Genomic DNA, 22,665 nt, shown 5'->3' on the forward strand with positions numbered 1-22,665 from the left:
GTTAATAAAAGTGAATTACAGAATTGTGTTATTTTGTTATCCTGAGTATATTTAAGAATCTTGTCTCTGTGGGAATTCCCTTTAAATTATCCAATATCCTATGATGGGTAGACACAATTTCCTGGTACACAACAACTCAATACTCACCATATGCTCCGCTCTCCTTTTATCTGTATATTATGGAATTCCCTTCCCCAAAACATAAGACTTTCTCCCAACATCAAAATGTTCACCCTGACAAATCTTTGTCTCTTCTCCATTTTTTGCAGCGTGTAATCCCTGGGCTCTCTCTCCTTATGTGCCAGTCTGCTGCGCAGAAAGTTTACTGTTGTTTTATTGTACTAGTTGTATTACATTGTCTTTATGAATAGAAACCCTGTATCTGTAATTTTCTCTCTGTCAGGCAGGCATAGATACTCAGGGTCTACATAGAGCTCATAGTTCCCAGCCTCTTGGATAAGTTTCTCCTGTTAGAGATGGTATACGAGGTACCCTACCTCCGGCACAGCACATTTCCATAAATAACCCCATTAGACTATTTGTTACTTCCCACTGTAACACAGTTTATGTAACTCCCAGCAGGATACAATCACTTAACGCAAGCCCAGAACCCCCTACCAATATAACTAGGTACATCCTGATAGACGGCTGACCACTTTGATATGCCGTTCCTATTCGTTCCCTGTTTATTAAAAAAAAAAAAAATCCCATTTACTTAAAAGACTCAGCATGGACTCAATTGGATGAAAAAAAAATTTTCACTGAATATCCTGCAGGCAAACTCTCAACTTTGAAGAAAAAGTCTAGCAATCAGCAATTGGCAGATAATGAGTCGTTGTACCAAAAGTGTTCTCCTTGCGTTGTCTGTAATGATAGCTGTAAGTTCGGAGGAAATAATTGAGGTGAGCGCTAGCGTAACATGAGCTGGGGGGGGGTGATGGGACGCAAGCCCTGAATAACAAGACAAGGACCTTGCCTCATAAACAGGTTATTTATTATGTTGTCTGTGGGGAATTGTTTAATAGAATTCTACCCCCTCCCCTCCCCACCTGACTACCTGACTCACTGTTCTCAGCAGTTTTACAAGACATGATTTATATGAATTAGTCATGGCAGGAGCGAGAGTTCTGCGTGTACATCATTTCATATCTCTTTCCACTCTCTGCACATTATAGAGTTTTTGATGTAATGGACAGGGCAGCCCTGAAGTGTGGAGATACAATGAATTGAAATTATTCTGTATGTCTGCAATTACTTTTCTCATGTATGATCATCTGGTGTGAAATTTTTTTGCAAGATTCTTCACATTATGACTTTTCGGAGAGCAGAGGTGATACTTGAAGGTCATGAGTTCAGTACAAAATCTGTCTACCGGGTGTTGTTCTTATGTAGACCAGCACCTGGTGCCGCACCTCCCGATCTCTCTTCTCTCATCTCAATCTATCGCCAATCCATACTTTTCAATCGGGACGTAGTGGCAGGGATTGCCTGCAGGGACATAGGGGAAAGGCCCGGGATCACACTAATAAATTATGCTATGCCCAACCATCTCGATCCCCCTGTATCTGGGTCCTATAGCAGCCGCTACGGCTGTTGTTACGCCCTTGTTCCTTCAACCAATAGAAAGTGTGCAAACATTTCTGCAGAAGAATCTAAAGACCACAAAGCACACTCCCTTCAGATTTACCAATAGTGCACTTGGCCTGCTGTTCTCCCATCTCAACTTTTGCTTGCCTATGACTTCATATCTGTACTCCCCACCCCAACTTACACCCTAATGATCTGCACAAACACCACCTGCCTTTGACTTCGGCTTGTTACTGATCACCGTTACTTGTCACAATGTTTCTCAGCCCTAGACAAGTCATCATTTTCAGAGGGACCAGAAGGTATAGAAGGTATAGAATCCCTGTATAGAAAGCTGAAGGGTGAAAAACAGGGATGTTCCTTAGATAAGGCCCTGAGAAGTGACCCAAGTGACACAGAGTATTGATGGTGGACAACGCCTTTAAGGCAGTTTAATTTGACTGGATGTGTCCAGTATAAAGATTGAAGTATGGAGGTCATTGACTTATTACAAGCCCTACACATCCTGGACATTCAACATGTATGAAAGGAATTTCAGTGGTTAATTGGCCAAAATGTTGCCTCTGGAGTCTGAGCCAAGGTCCCAAAACCATCACATGCCTTTATTAGTACTGTAGTAGAAGGGCACCACCTCAAGCATCAGTCCTTTTTTGGAGGCAAAACTCCCATCATGCATGACACTAGAAATCCATAGGTTAACATCCACAGTTATAGACCAATATTCAGTTCCCTTCCACAAAATTACATCCCTATTCCGCATACAGAAGATATTGTAAAGGGTGCAAAACTGAAATGAGTTTCTGCAGAACTGGGCTGAAAAGCAGCGTGATGAAAATAGCTTCAAAGCGCATTGAATGGAAGAGAAACTTGTAAGCAGGTGATTATCGAGCAGACGCGAGGCTGGGATCTGTAAGAGACACGCTCCTATTCATGCACATGTAAATAAAGGTGTCCTGCGGATGAGATGAGGAAAATTTAGGAAAATAAAACTGAGGTGTGCGCTTTATGTCAGAAAGAGGCTCAGTATGAAGTAATCAGGTAGGACAGGTTCTTCCTGCATACATCTGTTTTACAGCCCAGGGTTCCCCGTTTCTGAGGTGGGGTACTCCGACTGTTCTGGTTGGACCAGTAGTGCTCACACTTCGTTCTGTAGGTAGCCCCATTCCCAGGTGTAGAAAATTGTTGACCCCACACCCCATCAACAAGACTAATTTGTTTTATCATCATTTATGGTCTATATATGGTACGAGAATCAAGCAATTTGGGAAGAATACAAAGACCTTTGGAGGACCTACATAGATGACGTGTATACTTGCGTGTTGAGAGTCGTCAGACATGTGCAACATCCAATGGTCATAATGCTTGGTATCGGGATCAGTGGACGGGCCTACAGCCTGTCAGGTCTCTGGCAGGTGGGGTGGGCAAGAAAAGTAGAGGGAGAGGTTGATGAAAGAGGTTTCTCCCTAGAACAAACCCTGAGGTGTATAGAGAGATCCCTGGGTAGTGGAGGATGGGGAGCCTGTGATGGTGAAGCAGCCTGATCCAAGGATCACACGGAGGCATGTTATGCAAATCAACTCACGGTTCTTTGTTTGAACAGGAACAGCTGGCAACAGTCTAATATCAACAGCAGGCTGGAAAGCTAGGAGATAGCTGGTCCAAAGGAAGGGTTGCTCACAGCCTGGTAGTAGCTTCAGGCTGGGCTGGTAGATGGAGCTGGTGGAGCTGACACTGGACTGACACTGGACACTGGAGCTGACACTGGACCTCTACTCCTGGGCTTAGTCTCCTGACTTTCCCAGGGTGTCAGGCAGCAGCGTGAGAAACCTCTGCTTCCTTGTAGTGTGTCTGGATGGCAGCTCTGTAGGAGCTGCACACTGGACTTGCTTCTCAAATGCTGTCACACCATTTGCTCCCGCCCAAAAGGGGTTTTTATACTCCCCTTGTGAGGTGGCAGCACTTTCCAATCAGTTTCAAGCTTGCTTTACAATTAGAACTCATAATAGCATTGGTTACAGAAAATTGATATGTTCACTGTTTCTCTCCCATGGATTGGTTCCAGCTGAAATTACCCACTTTTGGAGACCTCCAAACGAAGTGATCAGTCTACCAAGGCAGCTCCTTACATGGAAAGGGAGCTATTTGCAACAACTACCTAACCTTTGCATCGGCAGGGTTGTTGCACATGTATGAGGATTTCATGCCTGGATATTATGTTAGGGCCTTATTAGACTTGGTGGTTGACATAAGCCCCCTAGAAGCCATAGGCCAGGGTTGTCGTCCAAATCACCTAAAATATAATCTGCTAGCTGATGGTGGTGGACCGTGTTGTAGAATTAAACAGTAAGCACACAATACATCTAGGACTTACTTTCTGGCCCTATACTGCAAGCAAGGTGGCCACACCTGATTATGGCTCTCTTTACCAAAGTCAACGGTACAACGGAGACAGTCAAGCCAATGACTCCTTTAGACTAGCAAGAGGACAACAAAAATGTTGTCTGGTCCACTCCCTGAATGGTCAGGATTGGTAAATAAAAATCTGTAGCACATACTTCAGCTCCATACCTAGTAACCTAAAACTGTCTAGAACTAAACGTGGAGAATAAGCCACCCCAAAGTAGGTGGCTCCTCTTTATTTAGACACTTTTTGGCTCAGTATTTAAACATTCTAATATTTCTGATTCCACATTTGGTCAAATTTTGGTTCTCGTCTTCAATGGAGTTTGAGAACTCTACACACATTTCCCATGGTCCATTGCATTCTGTATCTCAAACTTCCGACTGATTCTCTCTAAGGAAAGTCATTACATCGGATATGTAGAACCTGAATAGTGAGATGTCTTCTACTTCTATCCAGTTCCGTACTTTTCACCTACAGCAGCAAGTTCTTTGTATCTACTTTGAGACGCATTTTTGAGTCTTCCTCATTAACGGTATTTTATGTGATGGCCTGAAGATATTTCATGTACAATTAGATATAGCGTTGGCTTCGTTTATACATTTCACTGCTGATGTTGCTTGACCCCTAGGCAACGCAAAACACGAACATATGTACATATAGTGCTGAAGACGGTAAAAGTGACAGTAACTCAGAGAGAATATAAAATAGACGTATATGTGAAAAGACAAAAGGATAAGATCTTCATACGAAGGAGCAATAATCAGCCTTCCCTCCAGTCATACACCGAGGATATAACAAAAGTCTTCTGCTCTAATCACTAACAAGGCCGATCTCAGGAGTACTACACAGCCGAGTTATGTTGGTGCGTTTCCTTTGTACTACATTGTTAAAGGTACTAACGACAATGCAAGGACAAGAAAAAAATGTCTAAATCCAAGGTTATCGGTAAAATAAGAGGCAATAAAGTGGAGTTTCTGGCAGACTGCATCCATCCATCATTCTCCTTTAGCTATATGGTCTGAAATAACTTTTTATAACAGGCACAGAAGCTTCATCATTTCACAGATTCCTTCCCTTTCACAGAGGTTGTGCATTATAACTTACAGAGGGTGCAGGGGTTATGTATTATACCTTACAGAGGGTGCAGGGGTTGTATGTTATAACTTACAGAAGGTGCAGGGGTTATGTGTTATAACTTACAGAGGGCGCAGAGGTTGTGCATTATAAATTACAGAGGGTACAGGTGTTGTAGGTTATAACTTAGAAAGGGTCAGAGGTTGTGTTATAAATTACTGAGGGTGCAGGGGTTGTGCATTATAAATTACAGAGGGTGCAGGGGTTGTGTGTTATAACTTAGAAAGGGTCAGAGGTTGTGTTATAAATTACTGAGGGTGCAGGGGTTGTGCATTATAAATTACAGAGGGTGCAGGGGTTGTGTGTTATAACTTAGAAAGGGTCAGAGGTTGTGTTATAAATTACAGAGGGTGCAGCGGTTGTGTGTTATAACTTGCAGAGGGTGCAGAGGTTGTGCATTATAAATTACAGAGGGTACAGGGGTTGTGTGTTATAACTTACAGATGGTGCAGGGGCTAAGTGTTACAATGCACAACCTATTATAACTTACAGAGGGTGCAGGAGTTATGTGTTATAACTTACAGAATATTAGCTCGTAGTCTAATCAAATGGAGCGCTTAGACACATAAGGGGAAAAGCGGAATTTTATTGAATAAAATGTCTTAATTTCACAACACATTTCGGGGAAGAGTACCCCTTTCTCAAGTGTAAAAAGACTGGTGCCAAGGTTACTGATATTCTGATCCTTTTGAATATTGATACCCTTGGCACCAGTCTTTTTACACTTCAGAAGTTACACATTAAGAAGTTTTATTTAATAAATTACCGCTATTCCCCCTATGTTTCTGAGCGCGCCATATGATTAGACTACAACCTAATATACTCCCGAAGCCTCCTGTTCAGTGTGGCTAGTGAAAACAGGTGTCCTTTATCTGAAGGCAGCACCAGTCAACCCCCTATTTGAAGGTACTAATAGCGTTGTGCCTACCATAGCACAACCACAAACGGTGAGTACGTTTTCACCTGTACTTTGCCATTGGCTCTGACGATGTTACACTATTAGCACTTTCCCTTTGTCCTCTCCCTTGCCAATATCCACTACCAGTGTCGGACTGGCCCACCAGAGCATCAGAGAATCCTCTGGTGGGCCCCAGGTTCTAACACTTTATAATGGGCCCCAAAGATCCTCATTTAGAAGTGAATGGAGTAATCACTGGATATTATGTTCTATTTCATATAGGACAAGTCCAATATTATAGATTATTAGATCTTTTTGATGATACATGCTACATGATTTGATTTTTTTTATGGCATTTTATGCTTGAAGGGTGGGCCCTCAAGATCACCACCTCTGGTAGGCCGTACACATGCCAGTCCGACACTGTCCACTACTACTTACAGAGGGTGCAGGGGTTATGTGATATAACTTACACAGGGTCAGAGGTTGTGCATTATAACTAACAGAGGGTGCAGGGGGCATGTGTTATAACTTACAGAGGGTGCATAGATTGTATGTTATAAAAGATGGGCAAGTCTGGCATTAGGGGGCAGCAACCTGGGCATTTGCCCAGTTCCCCCTGTCCTAAATAGGCCCCCTGCATGTGGATTTTTGTGGTCAGAGGATTTATTACTCCTTTAATCCCCCTTGGTTGAGGATGCTTATCATCTATCTCCTGTTTATATATCTATCACCTATCCGTCTAGTTATCTATCTACTATAATATATGCGTTTGTGACCACATGCATTTAGCCGGAGAAAGGCTCACACCTTCAGTCGAAACATCGCTGCTATTATGGAATAAATCCACTTGAACCTTTTTTCACATCTGATCGTTTGGACAGTTGTTATGATCCTTCTACATTCTCCTACAGTCCCATATTACAGATACTTACCTACTACTACTACAAAGTGCTATTATTGTGCAGGACTAAAGGAGCCTTCTACTGACTTTGACTGTTCAGAAAATAGTTTTATTTTGGGGCCCCAATTTTTGTTTTGCCAGGGGCCCCACTTTACCTAAAAAAAGGCCCTGATGATGGGGGGTGTGATGGTTGTGTGTAATAAATGATAAGGGGCGCAGAGGTTACTTGTTTTGCAGAGGGAACCAGTTTTCCCTCATTCAGTATGTTCTTCTGGGCGCTGGACTGTGCGCTCATCCATCTTGACGAATACTGGGATTATTTACTGTGACGCTGGGAAGATAATGTGCGCTCTGGTGACATTTCTCGGCTTGTCACTGTCACTGTTATTTCTCTTTGGAGATCTCTCTATACTCACAGCTTTTAGCCTTTCATCGGTCCCCTAGATGTTGGCCTTCAGGTCTTCAGGCCCCCTCAGGACTTCCCGCTTCTTCCAGGCAGACATTCTCTCCTGAGACAGAGGCAGATGACAGAGACGTAGGATAATCATCCGCCTCAGTCTCCTGTAGAAGCCTAAACATTGATATTTGTGGCTGCGTAGTGTGACAGGGGCTCTCCATCATCTCGGTGTAACCTATGATCTGTGATTACCGTTGGCTCGGCCTAAATACCAACAGGTCAGTTTGTTCTTCTAATGTGCACGCAGCTAATTTCCATTCATTTCCTCACATTTGAAAAGAGCATTATCTGCATGTCATCGGCCGCGTAGAGCTCATGATAACGTGACATTCACGCTTCCCCACAATCAGATTTGGCTGTTAATTGAAATGGAGGTCGTGTTTACATGAGTTATTGTGATATTCGTTATTTTTTGCATGATTTATCAAATGCCGCTGCTAAACGAGGCCATTATTGTTAACCCTTCGGTGCTAGTTGCTGTCAATGCACAACGCTGCTGGCAATGCACGTTGAGGTGTCCTTGGTGGCATGGAGGGACTCAGCTCTTACTTGAGTTTTTCAGTCTGTTCCTTACCATGATACGTGATGGTGCCATGTCGTCTTGAGGCTCGTAGAAGGGCGTCTCAGGGTCTCTGTTTCACATGAGCTTCACCAGGATGGGCGCACAGCGGTACCTGGTGGTGCCGGTTTGAGCCTCCAGGTCATTCATTTTTGCGCCCAATGTGCTGCTGCCTGCTCCAGGGACCTCAGTTGCACAGGAATTGCATGCACTCTCTGTAACCTCTTGCATTACAAAGAGTGACAGGTTCTTTGGATTTTTTGTAATAAAAAAAAGGTTTATTGTAATACAAAAAATATATATATAAAGAGGTAAATATCAAAAGATTATACTCACAACACTGTCAACTTTCATTGATGAGCTCCGGCACACAAAATCTTCACGGGCTTATCAACTTACAACTCTGTCCAGCATCATTGATGACCTTCCGGCAGGTAGGGGTCTTCACAGACTATCACCAAGCAGTAGAATGACAGGTATTGACAGGTAGCTCACGTGAAAAGAAAGAGGAAGTTCCAGCTCACCTCTAGCCACTGTATACTCCGGAACCGGCACGGACTTTACCTCGTTTGTTGAGGTCTTAGCTGCATGTGAAAAACTCTTGACAGACCAGCCATGTTCCAGGAAAACTTCAGGACTTTATTTAGTCAAATCCATACATCACACCATGACTAAGAACGGTTAACCCGTTCGAAACGCGTTGGATTGTAAAGGGAACATTGGAAACAATACTGTGGATGTATGGATTTGACTAAATAAAGTCCTGAAGTTTTCCTGGAACATGGCTGGTCTGTCAAGAGTTTTTCACATTGACAGGTAGCATCAGGTCTTGAGGCGTCCCACAAGTACCCAAGCAGTATAGCATCAGTCACTAGCTAGCTCTCAATTCTCTCAAATCCCCCCGCTAGGTGATAGTACGGAAGTTTTATACCCCATGTCTGTGCGTCACCAAACTATATGGAAAAACATATGTATGCACATGTTTTCTCTCATTATTCTCCTAATGGTATAGTTTCCCATGAAAGTGGCCAGTTTTCATTGGAAAGCATCCCAGGAGATGAGCGCATCCCAGAAGATAGGCGCATCCCAGCAGGTGTGTAATGCCTAACAGAGTGCCAAATAAGGATAAGAATATGTCAAACTTAATGAGAATAAAATGTCAAATATAATGAGGATCCAAATATGTTGGTTTGGGTTCATTCACAGTTGAAATAAGGTTACATGAACTGTCTTTTATCTCAAGAGCAGCCATGTTGTATCTTCGACTCCATTTTGGTTTTCCATTACACCTCTGTAATCAGGTTTTGCATGTTCTATTTTGTCAGGCATCCACCCGTATCTCCTCTAATTTAGTTGTTAGTAAGGTGATGGGGGTCTGTATAGCTGATAATAGTTGAGAAGCTGCCTCTTTGAGAGTGAGAATCTGAAGCAAAATCACAAGTACTATGCGTTGGAGTTGGAGGATAGAACAACGGGCCGGAGCCATCTTGTGCTTCTTAGAGTACATTCATACGATGTATGGCTGACCAGGCCACAGCCCGGGTGAACATACAGATGCTCACACCTCCGATCTCCATAGAGTAGCAAGTGGTCATTGCCGGAAGACACAAAATATAGGGTATGTCCTATATTTTGCAGTGCATGGTCACGGTGCGGTGAGACAACGTGTGCTCACTGTACATTGACCGGGCCCCATAAATGTGGGCCGAAATGCGGCTGCAAGTGGTGCGGCCGCATATCAGTTCCCATTCTGTTCGTGTGAATGAGCCCTTACCAAGTAAACTCATGTAGCCTGGCAGCGGCGCCTGTATTCTTATTTTTGTTCTTTTTGGAGATCCTGCAGCAGAATACGACTGAGCCTATAGCCTGAAATGGTTGCAGCTGGATTAGGCCGTGTAAGAGTGGAGCTCTAGTAACAAAGGGCCGTTTTCAAACAACTGCTGGCCACACCGTTTTATTGTTCATCTCTAACATGGAAAGAAAAGCTTGAGAATTATTACAGGGTTTTTTCCCAGTCAAGATTTCCACTCAGGACCCTTGGTATCAGAGGCAATAACAGTGGGGTGAGCCATAAGCTCAAAATGACTTTTAACCTTTACAGGTAAACCTAGTGTGACCTCCTCTAAACTTCTCAATGCGCATGTCCAACTGTTCAAAATGTATTACTTTTTGTACAACCTGCTGTTCTCTAATAAGGAGCTTAATGGCAAAATTAACAACAGGTGGATCACCCAAAAAATATACTGTTTCGATTACTGATCCTCCTCATCATGCTGTTCACATTATGAGATCACGACAAGATTCTTTAATATACTCAGGATCGCAAAATAACATGTTCTCTAATTCACTGTTATTAACAAAAATGCAGCATGTCACAGATATAATTCCAACCTGTCTCTATCAGTCCTGGTGTTTACAATTTTGGTTGTCCCTGGATACAACTGTAAATCTTCTATAGTTTGATTCTTCTCATGAATAGCTTCTCTTTTCTGCACACTGCAGTGCTCTCTGCCTCCTGCCCACCTTCCAGTATTACAAGACAAGCAATGACACAGGCACTTCCTGCCGGCAAGTGTGCAGAGACTTACTCTACAAGCTACAGACAGGTAAGGTCTATTTCCAGGAGGGAGGCATGTAGCAGGGCTGACTCTGTGTGTGTTATAGGCGAGTTAGCAGAGTTGGAAGTGTCATTGTGTTTTATATCCATCTTGTGGATCTCATCATCTCTGATCTGTCTCTTCTCTTCTTTTATATGTGCCAAATACTAGTAGAATGAAAGTGTAGCTAACCCTGTATCCTTCTAGTCTAAGCACATTGTCAGCTCACAGCATCTCATAGCACAATCAAGAAGTGTCTGCTTAGACAGCACACTCTCCGACCACACTCTGGAGTCTTACATGGACCATGAGTTATAGGAGCTAAAACAGCAATAAAACTGAATAAAGTTATTGGTTAAAAATGATCTTTATTATGTAAATATCACTAGGGGATTCAAATTTCTGAATTTTCTTTCATGGGCAGACCCCTTTAAGGGACCACAATCCACATTTGCACTATCACTTTGGGGTAAGGTACAATAATCTACACATCAGCACAAAAAAATGTATTATAATAATTATAAATCCTTTATTTTATATAGTGCACACAGATTATGCAGCGCTGCACAGAGCTTGCCAAATCAGTCCCTGTCCCCAATGGGGCTCACAATCTAATCATCCTATCAGTATGTGGGAGGAAAAAGGAGGACCCGGAGGAAGCCCACGTAAATACGGAAAGAACATACAAAATTAAATTGTTTCACAATGCTATTGAAAGACTACAAAACCCAAATGCAAATCCCACTCATGCAATAGAGTGGAGGCAATTGACTAGGATCTGGTGAACTTCTGCAGTCCAAAGTCAAGAATAACATCAAATTTCCACCCTGCCCAAAAAAAATAGCAATTATTGAATCACAAGGAAAGACCTTGTGTCATCCTTGTTAGAATACACCTGGTTGCTCAGAAGGAAGTATCTTTCTGGTGTGACATTAGAACTACAGTAAACTACACATCATTAGTAGAGATGAGCGAACCCAACGTTCAAGTTCCCCCTGGCCAATCATAGCCATGCTAGGGGTGTCTAGTTTGGCTGTTTGGCCGCCAATCCTACAATATGTCTGGATCAGGCTGCTGAACCCGAATGCCAAACCCAAACTTGAACTGCTCGTGAAAGTCAAATATTTCCACTGTGCTATTCCCTCCCCCCTCTCACAGCATTACACTCACAGCGAGTGAGCCACACTGAAGTTATATCTCCCTCCATTCTGTGTTCTACTGACTGGAGAGGTCCTACAAGCAAGAAAATGGGAACTTTTCAATAATGGGAAAGGCAAATTGCAAATTTGTGTAACTTTATTATTGGTTGATGCAATCTTTTACCACAATTTTTTAACAACCTAGCAAAGAGTCAGATGGCGGAGAAAGCCGTGCAGAACTTTTGGATCGGGGCCCATCCTTCTTCACCTACACATAGTAAGATAGCATATAATATTGACTCACATGAGACTGTAAGTATACGTATCAGTTATTAGGACACCCATAACCCTTTGCTGCTGTCCTGATATTACATCCCTTGTAATTAGATACTAACAGAACTGCTATTTACATGAAACAAATGGAAGCCTGAGCGGACTATCCATTAGCGGGACACGGCTTGGTAATCAGATGAATGTATTTGTAATTTGCATCATTATGGGGGGGCTGCACTTAGAGGGCGTCTTTGTCATCGAATGCTCCATAAGTACAAGAAGCTGTTAATTACACTTTCTATACATTATGTGTTTCCTAGAAGCAATTTCTCACTTCATGTACCATAGATCTCAGAACTCCGAATGATGTCCTACAATTAGATGTCCCTTTTATCTCGCCTACATACAATAGTTCCATGGTGTGATTCCTCATTAACATACACAAGGGTCTGTGATATGAGTGACATCACTGAGGGTCTCCGTAAAGACGGATATTCCTGACTCGCTCTGCCACAGCAGCGAGCTGCTCCCACTTCTCTGTCATGGCATCCTTGCCACGTGTTTCCTACTACCACAGGTGACTTCCTTAGATTTAACCCCTTACTGACAATGCCCTTTCATTTCCAATTTTTGTTCCCCTTCTTTATAAATGAAAAAACAAGCAGAAAAGGGCTTGTTTTCTCTACCATCTCTACCATCACCATAGGCAGGGGGCATCCTCTACACCTAAAGGAGAGGCGATTCTACCATCACCATAGATAGGTGTAGAGGATGCCCCTATCTATGGTGATGGTAGAATCGCCTCTCCTTTAGGTGTAGAGGATGCCCCTAAAGGAGAGGCAATTCTACCATCACCATAGACAGGGGGCATCCTCTACACCTAGAGGAGAGGTGGTTCTACCATCACCATAGACAGGGGGCATCCTCTACACCTAGAGGAGAGGAGGTTCTACCATCACCATAGACAGGGGGCATCCTCTACACCTAGAGGAGAGGTGGTTCTACCATCACCATAGACAGGAGGCATCCTCTACACCTACAGGAGAGGAGGTTCTACCATCACCATAGACAGGGGGAATCCTCTACACCTAGAGGAGAGGAGGTTCTACTATCACCATAGACAGGGGGTATCCCATACACCTAGAGGAGAGGAGGTTCTACCATCACCATAGACAGGGGGCATCCTCCACACCTAGAGGAGAGGCGGTTATACCATCACCATAGACAGGGGGCATCCTCTACACCTAGAGGAGAGTCAGTTCTACCATCACCATAGACAGGGGGAATCCTCTACACCTAGAGGAGAGAAGGTTCTACCATCACCATAGACAGGGGACATCCTATACACCTAGAGGAGAGTCGGTTCTACCATCACCATAGACAGGGCGCATCCTCTACACCTAAAGGAGATTCGGTTCTACCATCACCAAAGACAGGGCGCATCCTCTACACCTAGAGGAGAGGCAGTTCTACCATTATCAGAGACAGGGGGCATCCTCTACACCTAGAGGAGAGGAGGTTCTACCATCACCATAGACAGGGGGAATCCTCTACATCTACAGGAGAGGAGGTTCTACCATCACCATAGACATGGGGCATCCTCTACACCTAGAGGAGAGGCAGTTCTACCATCACCATAGACAGGGAGAATCCTCTATACCTAGAGGAGAGGCAGTTCTACCATCACCATAGACAGGGGGCATCCTCTACACCTAGAGGAGAGGCAGTTCTACCATCACCATAGACAGGGCGCATCCTCTACACCTAGAGGAGAGGAGGTTCTACCATCACCATAGACAGGGGGCATCCTCTGCACCTAGAGGAGAGGTGGTTTTACCATCACCATAGACAGGGGCATCCTCTACACCTAGAGGAGAGGCGATTCTACCATCACCATAGACAGGGGGCATCCTCTACACCTAGAGGGGAGTCAGTTCTACCATTACCATAGACAGGGGACATCGTCTACACCTAGAGGAGAGGAGGTTCTACCATCACATAGACAGGGGGCATCCTCTAGGCCTAGAGGAGAAGAGGTTCTACCATCACCATAGACAGGGGACATCCTCTACACCTAAAGGAGAGGAGGTTCTACCTTCAAAATAGAAAGGGGACATCCTATACACCTAGAGGAGATGTGGTTCTACCATCACCATAGACAGGGCGCATCCTCTACAACTAGATGAGAGTCAGTTCTACCATCACTATAGACAGGGGACATCCTCTACACCTAGAGGAGAGGAGGTTCTACCATCACATAGACAGGGGGCATCCTCTACACCTAGAGGGGAGGAAGTTCTACCTTCACCATAGACAGGGGGCATCCTCTAGGCCTAGAGGAGAGGCAGTTTTACTATCATTATAGACATGGGGCATCCTCTACACCTAGAGGAGATGTGGTTCTACCATCACCATAGACAGGGGGCATCCTCTAGGCCTAGAGGAGAGGAGGTTCTACCATCACCATAGACAGGAGGAATCCTCTACACCTAGAGGAGAGGCAGTTCTACCATCACCATAGACAGGGGACATCCTCTACACCTAGAGGAGAGGCAGTTCTACCATCACCATAGACAGGGGGCATCTTCTACACCTAAAGGAGAGGCGATTTTGCCATCACCATAGACAGGGGCATCCTCTACACCTAAAGGAGAGGCAGTTCTACCATCACCATAGACAGGGGACATCCCCTACACCTAGAGGAGAGGAGATTCTACCATCACATAGACAGGGGGCATCCTCTAGGCCTAGAGGAGAGGAGGTTCTACCATCACCATAGACAGGAGGAATCCTCTACACCTAGAGGAGAGGCAGTTCTACCATCACCATAGACAGGGGACATCCTCTACACCTAGAGGAGAGGCAGTTCTACCATCACCATAGACAGGGCGCATCCTCTACACCTAGAGGAGAGGAGGTTCTACCATCACCATAGACAGGGGGCATCCTCTGCACCTAGAGGAGAGGCGATTCTACCATCACCATAGACAGGGGGCATCCTCTACACCTAGAGGAGAGGCAGTTCTACCATCACCATAGACAGGGGCATTCTCTACACCTAGAGGAGAGTCAGTTCTACCATCACTATAGACAGGGGACATCCTCTACACCTAGAGGAGAGGCGGTTATACCATCACCATAGACAGGGGACATCCTCTACACCTAGAGGAGAGGCAGTTCTACCATCACCATAGACAGGGGCATTCTCTACACCTAGAGGAGAGTCAGTTCTACCATCACCATAGACAGGGGGCATCCTCTAGGCCTAGAGGAGAGGAGGTTCTACCTTCACCATAGACAGGGGGCATCCTCTAGGCCTAGAGGAGAGGCAGTTTTACTATCATTATAGACAGGGGGCATCCTCTACACCTAGAGGAGATGTGGTTCTACCATCACCGTAGACAGGGGGCATCCTCTACACCTAGAGGAGAGGAGGTTCTACCATCACCATAGACAGGGGGCATCCTCTACACCTAAAGGAGAGGCGATTTTACCATCACCATAGACAGGGGCATCCTCTACACCTAAAGGAGAGGCAGTTCTACCATCACATAGACAGGGGACATCCCCTACACCTAGAGAAGAGGAGGTTCTACCATCACATAGACAGGGGGCATCCTCTACACCTAGAGGAGAGGCAGTTCTACCATCACGATAGACAGGGGGAATCCTCTAGGCCTAGAGGAGAGGCGGTTCTACCATCACCATAGACAGGGCGCATCCTCTACACCTAGAGGAGAGGCGGTTCTACCATCACCATAGACAGGGCGCATCCTCTACACCTAGAGGAGAGGAGGTTCTACCATCACCATAGACAGGGGGCATCCTCTGCACCTAGAGGAGAGGCGGTTATACCATCACCATAGACAGGGGATATCCTCTACACCTAGAGGAGAGGCGATTCTACCATCACCATAGACAGGGGGCATCCTCTACACCTAGAGGAGAGGCGATTCTACCATCACCATAGACAGGGGGCATCCTCTACACCTAGAGGAGAGTCAGTTCTACCTTCACCATAGACAGGGGGAATCCTCTACACCTAGAGGAGAGGCAGTTCTACCATCACCATAGACAGGGGACATCCTCTACACCTAGAGGAGAGGAGGTTCTACCATCACATAGACAGGGGGCATCCTCTACACCTAGATGAGAGTCAGTTCTACCTTCACAATAGACAGGGGGAATCCTCTACACCTAGAGGAGAGGCAGTTCTACCATCACCATAGACAGGGGACATCCTCTACACCTAGAGGAAAGGAGGTTCTACCATCACATAAACAGGGGGCATCCTCTAGGCCTAGAGGAGAGGAGGTTCTACCATCACCATAGACAGGGGACATCCTCTACACCTAGAGGAGAGGAGGTTCTACCTTCACCATAGAAAGGGGGCATCCTCTACACCTAGAGGAGAGGCGGTTCTACCATCACCATAGACAGGGGGCATCCTCTACACCTAGAAGAGAGTCAGTTCTACCTTCACCATAGACAGGGGGAATCCTCTACACCTAGAGGAGAGGCAGTTCTACCATCACCATAGACAGGGGACATCCTCTACACCTAGAGGAGAGGAGGCTCTACCATCACATAGACAGGGGGCATCCTCTACACCTAGATGAGAGTCAGTTCTACCATCACCATAGACAGGGGACATCCTCTACACCTAGAGGAGAGGAGGTTCTACCTTCACCATAGAAAGGGGGCATCCTCTACACCTAGAGGAGAGGCGGTTCTACCATCACCATAGACAGGGGACATCCTCTAGGCCAGTGGTGGCGAACCTATAGCACGGGTGCCAGAGGTGGCACTCAGAGCCCTTTCTGTGGGCACCCAGGCCTTCATCCCAACAGAGAGTTTGCCAGAAATGACTCAAGGCTTTCTCCTGTGGTCCAATACAGCCCATGCTGTGCCATGCTCCGTGCTATTTTAAAGTGACATCCTCGGCTGCCAGGACTACAGGAGGAGAAAGAAGGTGCGAATAGAGATGGATTGTCATTTGAGCTCCTGCTCTGGGTCCCCTGATTCTTCCTCTTCAGGGGCCCTGAAGGGAAGTTACAATCCAAATTTCTCCATCATCTTTCTATTGTATTGGTGAACTTCAGAGACCAATATGATTAAAACCTGTGATACAGCAGGGATCAATAAGTTACTGCTTAAATTGTCATGTTGGCACTTAGCGACATATAAGTGGGTTTTGGTTGTAGCTTAGGCACTCTGTCTCCAAAAGGTTCGCCATCACTGCTCTAGGCCAAGAGGAGAGGCAGTTTTACTATCATTATAGACAGGGAGCCTCCTCTACATCTAGAGGACAGGAGGTTCTACCATCACCATAGACAGGAGGCATCCTCTACACCTAGAGCAGAGGAGGGTCTACCATCACCATAGACAGGGGGCATCCTCTACACCTAGAGGAGAGGCGATTCTACCATCAACATAGACAGGGGACATCCTCTACACCTAGAGGAGAGGCAGTTCTACCATCACCATAGACAAAGGTTCTTTACTGTACGAGCAGTGAGACTATGGAACTCTCTGCCGCAGGAGGTTGTTATGGCCGACTCTATGTACATGTTCAAGAGAGGCCTGGATACCTTTCTGGAGAGCAAAAATATCACAGGTTATGCAGAAAAACTTTTGTTTGATTCTTAAAGGTTGGACTTGATGGATTTGCATCTTTTTCCAACCTTATATACTATGAGACTATGAAGCGATAACATCAGGGCCTGGATATAGAGCTTATTGGAGGTGTACTGAAACCTGGGCAGACCATGCCTGGGGTCAGTGTTAGAAGGGTATGTTCTGGCCTATAGTTTGGCCTAAGTTCTTTAATACTTCGGGGAATACTCTGGCATAGGACAAACTAGTACCTAGGTATACTCTGGGATGTTAAACAGTACATAATCTGCCTGAACCCTCAGTGTCATGTCTCTTGGTCTCCTGGGACAGCTATTATACACACCAGGGCCACCTCCATAGGTAGCAGCCTTTGGATTTCTCCATAGCCAAGGTTAGATTCCTGTATATGGTTGAAAGTGCAAAATACAGGGATATTAAGAGAGAACAGCCTTAGAGGTGGCCCAGAGAGTTGTCATGTGGTCTTTAATGGGTAGAATACCTCAAAGTAATGGAATAAATTGGATTAATCCCTCTCTCATATACTCCTAGTTGATATAATACTTCCATCATATGGTATATATGAAGCCAACTACATATGGAGGCTAAACTACGAAAGGACCCTATAGAAGCCTGGGAGTACTATATTGGGTTAAGTTGGATAACATAAGACCATATCATTTGGGAGATTTGTGAATTTCTATATAATTGTTTTATATAATATTATACACAGAAAAACATATTTCAGAGCAGCCGATGAGATAAAATGATAAAAGTCCATTTGCCACCGTCTTTTTAAAGCCACGAAATGGAAGATGTCCATTAAATGTGCTAATGAGGAAGTCACATCGAGCAGGAGGTCGTGAGAATCAGCACAAACCAACATATACATTATAATCAGAGACTGTACCATCCGCCAGCAATGAAATTCTCAACCTGCTAATATTCAATAAGAGGCTAATGTGTGAAGTATAGGGAACGCGTATACAGAGCTGTAATGGTAATTATCCAGCAGGGAAATGTGCAAACCCACCGTAACAAGCAAGTAAATTACATCAAAAACATCAAAAAAGCCTGAAATAATGTAAAATAGTCACAATGTATCACAAATAGGATATACAGGACATGTAAATGTGAGCGCTGAACACACATCTCATCATAGAGGCGAGGGTGACATTTACATCCCCGTGTGGCTACCGTCTCATGGAGGACTTTAAGACATCTAGTGTGGATGTTAAAATCTGTCCAAAAGTTGTCCCTCATCTGTCTCAACTTGTTTTCAACAATAATCAACGTTAAAATCTGTGTAAGGAAACCAAGGCTCAACCTCGCCTATAAGGCACAAGACTAAAAAATTGGGTAAATTACAATTTTAAAAAATATAAATAAAGATTTTTCTTATTTGAGCACTATTCACACTCTGGTACTGTTGTGTTTACTGTAAGGTGCGCTGTGCACACTAAATGGCAATATTATGTAAACTCCATGTGATGGGGGTCTTTTAGACACTAAGGGCCAGGCCTATCACAGTTGAGGCATTCTTATTTAGTTTTTGCTCTTTAATGAGGTGGGTTGTTGATTTCCTGCCTCTAATTAATCACTTGTGAGTCTCAGGATGATTTACTTTATGTGCAGTTTAGGCGCAATGTTAGATTCGGGCAGTAACATGTGATCATCCTACAAGCTCCTCTCTGCTTCTCTCCCGCACCCCAGCATGAGTATAAGCCTCACAGCAGCACCCAGGTGTGTGACACCCTGCACCCAGTGATCTCCTCAGCAGGGGCTTCTCCTGGAGGGGATCCTCCGATGCTGATCTTCTGCTGCCTCCCCGTAATTATGGTCAGTATCATCCTCAGACACCAGAGTGGTCATACTGCTACACGGACACTTCTCTGTCCTGTCTGCAGCTCCTACACTTCTCTTGTATCCTGCTAGACGGGGACACTTCTCTGTCCTGTCTACATTTCCTACTAATTTCTTATGTATCCTGCTACACGGGGACACTTCTCTGTCCTGTCTGCATTTCCTACTCACTTCTCTTGTATCCTGCTACACGGGACACTTCTCTGTCCTGTCTGCAGCTCACCACACACTTCTCTCCTCTCCTGCTCTGAGCTGCTGCTTTTGCAGATTATTTGTAAATAGAAGGTCATGAACTATAAACAGAGGCTGCACCTAGTCTAAACACTGGCTAAGCTCTGCTGCTGTAATATACAAGGGATAGAAAAGAGCTCAGTGTTGCTTCTCAGTCTACAGCAACGGAAGGGTAAAGTTCCAACGATTTCTTTATTTACAATTCATCCAGGTAAAAAAAGGTTGCGACGTTTCGATTCACATTAAATCTTTATCAATGTGAATCGAAACGTCGCAACCTTTTTTTACCTGGATGAATTGTAAATAAAGAAATCGTTGGAACTTTACCCTTCCGGTGCTGTGGTCTTCTCCAATCACTATGTCTACACGAGGTTTTGTTGAGCACCAGAACCCCGGGCTACGTGCACCCTATATCTGAAACACTACAGATCTTTGGATTGCTGCCTCCTCTCTTCTTTTTTTGCTTCTCAGTCTACGCCATTTTCGGGCTGGAGTGTTTCTGCACCAAAATGAACAATTTTCTAATGATGAATGATTGTTAGGTGCAGCAAAACATGTGGACTGATAGGATAAATGAGGAAAATATGGTTATTTTTTACGTGCAGCTAGTTTGGCATTTAGACCCAAAACTGGCACACAAAACACTGCGAAAATATAAAAGGTCGCAAAAACAACAACATACATTAAATGGGTCTCACCCACAGTATCTAATAGAGACTCATTTAAAGAGACTTTATACAATCTTCCTGCTCATAGGTGGATCTCCCAAAATTCTGATGAGGCTTCATTACCAAATTTAAAGTTAAGGGTGTGCACAACTCTAGGAGTTGACAAACACGGATTACACATTTATAGTATATCCTATGGATATCATGGGGGGGGGATAAACTAAATACCTCTAAAAAATGTGACCAGATCATAGTTGGGCCTCATGCACATGACCGTATTGGGGGTCCTGATATGGCCACACAATTTCTGGCTATATGTCCTCTCCCATAGGGGTCTGTAACACCCGGTCATGGTGCAGAGAGCCCAGATTTCTGTGTCTGTACTTGCCTGGGTTATGGCCCGGATGAGCATATGGACATCTGCATGAGACCTTAGTCTCGTATTGCCCCAGATTATCAGATGGGGCAATAAGTCTTTTGCTGGATAGTAAATTTGGCATAGACTGTCTAGTGTAACATTAGACCTTCTATTTGCTGACGCAAATTTTAGACATAGGTGGTGCTACCTGTAAAGCTCCAGAAAGTGTCTACAGCAACATAGAAAACATGTAAGAAGCATGATCGTTTTGTGGCACACATTATTTATTCATATTTTTTCTTCATTCAACCTCCAACCCAATATCGGAGAAAGAAGTGCGGTTTCTTGGATCCACCAGATGAAATTATTTTGGGGGCCCACGCTCAAGGATATATACCCTAGTACAGCACCCGGCCAACCCGGGCAAGTGCCGGGTCCCCGGGGAGCTGGAGGGGCCCACTCGGGCCCCCGGATCAATTGTACCAGTGTCGCTATAAGACACTGGTACAATTGATCACCATCCGGATCAATTACTTTTCGGCCTCTATGCTGCGCTGGTTGGGAATCTAAAACTCACCTGTCCTGGCTCTCACAAAGCGACGCTCCGCACAGTATGCGACGGCTCTGAAGCCAGCGCACATGGTGACGTCATCAGATCAAAGAAAGATCAAAAGGCTGAAGAAAGAAGGCAGCTGCAGGCGCTGCTCCGGGGGAACCAGGAAAGGCGAGTTCGTTTTTCTTTCCCGGAGGGGGTCAGTGTATATACAGGGGGAGGGGGCAGATCAGTGTGTCCGCAGGGGGGGGATGGGGGGGGGGGGGTGGCGGGTCAGTGTGTCCGCAAGGGGAGGGGGGGAGTGTGGCCACTGGAGGGCGGCCCACGAAGGGCCCCACTAAGGCTCTGTCCCCCAGGGAAAGATTCGAATTCCAAATTCGTACCGAATCCATGAACCGACAGATAGATTTGCTAATCTCCAGCGGTGACCATCAGCTAGTCGGGCAAGTAGGAGTTAACAGGTAGAAGAATTGAGGCTTAAATTTACAATAACGAGTCAATCCAAGAAATAAGCATAGCCGCTAACAATGGGAAAGAGAAATCTGAGTATCTGGGACACAATGTGGGAGCGGCAGCTTCTCATAGTTTATAATGAAACAATTAGCTCCGGGAGATAAACAAGACGCCGCGGAGGGAGGATTACAATCCGTCTGGCTCGGCAATAATAAATCGGGCTGATTCTGTATTATCTGGATAGCAGCGGGTCATTGGGAAGCGTTCCTAGTGGGATTCTCACTAAACTCCACTGATGATTCTGTCCGGGAACACATTAAGATTCATCATATTCCATAAATCACCCTGCAAGGCGTAATGATGAAGCATCGAGCGAGAGGCGTTCATCTAACCGCTATTATTTAGCCATAAATTAAGGATTATTTTATTTGTGATGTCGGTAAGCGTACCGTGAAAATTCCGCGCTTGTACCGTAGAGGATTTGCCTTTGTGTCAAGGAATTTTTAATTTCTCCGTTGAGCCATTGTCATATAGTTTAATGGAAAGTCGTAGATGTAACAAAACTAAGTGTTTTCTAGGCTGCAGCTAGAGATTAAGAATCTTACCTAATTGTGAGCGGCTCCAGTGCCTCATGGGAAATGGGGAGAAGTAAATAGGTTGAAAGTTGGAATCAAGAACTTGCTAAGTTCTTTTAGTAACATTATTGAACCTGCCGGCACAGCAGTAGAAAAAAAAAAAAGTTGATCGTTAGGTTTTCAACTCTTGGGACTTCGATTCTACTGTATATGAATAGGAGCATTTTGCTAACTTGCAAATAAAATATAGCGGATCAGCAATATATCCGGTAGGTACTACTATACCGGCTTGGGAAGCACCGTCACAATTGCCTGCAGTCATCATATTTTTCATAAATACAGCTAGTGGCAGGTCCCTATAGAGCCCTGGTCACTATCTGACCCCCTTCTTTTTTCTGT

Source organism: Engystomops pustulosus, chromosome 2, assembly GCF_040894005.1.
Source record: "Engystomops pustulosus chromosome 2, aEngPut4.maternal, whole genome shotgun sequence".
In the NCBI taxonomy this organism is placed as follows: Eukaryota; Metazoa; Chordata; class Amphibia; order Anura; family Leptodactylidae; genus Engystomops; species Engystomops pustulosus.